This window comes from Pteropus vampyrus, unplaced genomic scaffold, assembly GCF_000151845.1.
Source record: "Pteropus vampyrus isolate Shadow unplaced genomic scaffold, Pvam_2.0 Scaffold59, whole genome shotgun sequence".
NCBI classification, from domain to species: Eukaryota; Metazoa; Chordata; class Mammalia; order Chiroptera; family Pteropodidae; genus Pteropus; species Pteropus vampyrus.
In genome coordinates this window covers 4,852,688-4,855,242 of record NW_011888840.1, presented here as the reverse complement: position 1 = coordinate 4,855,242, position 2,555 = coordinate 4,852,688, and positions in this window count along the sequence as shown.

Sequence of the window (2,555 nt, the reverse complement as noted above, 5' to 3'; positions counted from 1 at the left end):
GCCTTAGACAATTCACTTCCCTGTGCCTCAGCTTTCTCATCGGAAAAATGTGGATGATAAGAGCACTGACTTCATAGGTTTATTAAAGGAGCAAATGCATTAATATAAGAGGAGAACTAAGGACTAGACTTGGCGCAGATGAAGAACAGTATACATGTTAGCTACGATCATAATATTAAGTGTAAATTTCATATTATTTGCTACTTAGTGCCTTCGAAGAAGTAATATGGTCTGAGGGTGCAAGAGGCTGGGCTACATTTTCACTTACTTATGTATCACAGTCCTATCACTTGTGAAACATTTGAATTAGAATTTTATTTGCCAGGACATAAGGTTTCAGTCACTCTCTCCTCTTCGACCTACTAAGTAGTGCCAACTCTACTTTAGAAGTCCCCAAGGAGGTATCACAAAAGCAGGACATCCTTTCCTCCCGGTTTTAAATCCGTGACTACACACAAGGAAAAGGGAAAGAGGAAACTACTACATGAGAAGCAGCTCTAACTGTGATCCAATTACTTTGTTTTTATTTCTCACACTCTGGGTTGGGGAGTTGAGGTTTTAGCACAAGACAACAGCTTCAAACACATTACCTGATTATCTTTTTTGTATTATGAGTTGTGTGGATTTTGTGTTCTACTCCAGAGCATTCCCCATTCCAAAGATTCAAATGAAGCTGGTGCTCCGTGAATGTGAGCTGTTTCTATGACTTGAAACCTCCCTACCCTTCTTGAGCATTCCTGGATAAAGAGGACAGTCCTCTGGGGATGCTTGTACCCCATTTAGAGAGGCACAAATCTGTGTATTCTCTTCTCACTTGATATTATTCCTCTGAGAAATTCCATCTTGCAATATCTGGGTTTCATAACCAACTACAGCCAATGACTGACAAATTTCTATCTTTAGCCTAGGAAATACCTCTGAATCCTAGAATTATACCTACCTGACTAATGAATATATCTACGTAGTCCCTCAAATGTGGCAAAAGCAATGATTCCACTTTTCCCAGATCAACATGTTCAAATCCAAACTTAAGAACTACTTTCACCTCAAGCCCCCAAAGAACCATCTTCAGTATCATCTCTCCCAGAGAATGACACAGCCCACCCCCCAATCTAGTTGTGTGACTTGGAAACCTACACCTGCCATCCCTGAGGCCTCTTTAGGCCCCATAATTAATCTACCACCAAGCCCAATCAATTTAACTTCCTAATTTTTATTGGATCTACTTACTTTTCTCCATCTTCACTGCCACTATCTTGGACCAAGCTACTATCAGGTCTTTAAAAGACCTCCAGGGTCTACCCTTGCCGTTTTCCATTCTGCTCTCCACACTGCAATCCAGATCAATATTTTTAAATGCAAACGCAGTTATGTCACACATGTGTTTAAAACCCTTGAGTGTCTTCCCATTGCTCTGGGGAAAATGTCAACATTTCTTACCATGACCTTTAAAAGCCCCTGTGATCTGTTCTTTGCCCACTTCTCCAGATGTGTTACCCCTCAAAGCCCACACCCTCCATCCTTGCTCCTGTCACATTGGCCTTCTTTGATGTCCTCTATGGGAATGACACACTTTCTCAATATCTATGGCTACTATTGAGTTACAGCGGCAGAGCTGAGTGATTGCGAGAGAAACTGTATGGCCTACAAAGACTAAAATATTTTCTACTTGGCCGTTTACAGAAAAAAGTTTACCAACCCTTACAGTATGGTCATTCGTGCAACTGAATTTTTTTCTGAGAACTTAACTTGTGCCTGAATGTAGGCTAACCACTGAATTATGTCAAGGGCTGTCTAGTGGCTAGAACTGAACTATCCAGAGATTGTAGAACAATTAGCCCATGGGAACAGCAAGCAAGAATTTCTCTTCTCTAAAGCAAGGAGTAGGGGAGCTAAGCATTACATCCAAAGAAGAGTGTTGAAGATCAGGGTGTTCAAATGGTCATCCATTTGACAAACAAATCGTGTGCCTGGAGTACTCGGTATTGTACTGCGGTTATAGCTCTGAACCACAAGGTGGTGGGGGGGGATCGGGGGCGGGGGGGGGATGCTAAGATGAAATGCAAAAGGCGAGATGTACAGCCAGAGACAGTAAGTGCCAGGAAGAGTGAGATGAGACAGCAAAACAGAAGGCGGGATTGACATATTCTACAGAAAAGACTAATTGAGAGAAATCATATCAACGACGGTGAGTTATTTTAAGGAATTAGAGTTAATGTTTATGAAGATTCCGGTACAGGGTCTGGCACCTAGTAAAAACTCAGAAAACAGTGTATCTTATTAATAGTCCCTCAATTTTAAAGTATTAGAATGTGCAAAAATTGCTGTAAACACTTCTCAGAAGCAGAGACGCATCTTTATTCAGATGCATTTGTACGTAACGTCTTCGAATGCCTTCGCATGCAGCGACAACCTCAGACTGCATTCCAAAAGATTATTATGTTTTTTTGAGAAGTCGATAAATAGTACTGTTTCTTATCTTCTTCAAAATGTATGCCTCTGTCGATTTTTATTTGGTTTCACTTCACATAAAGGTTTTCTAGCCTAAAACTGAA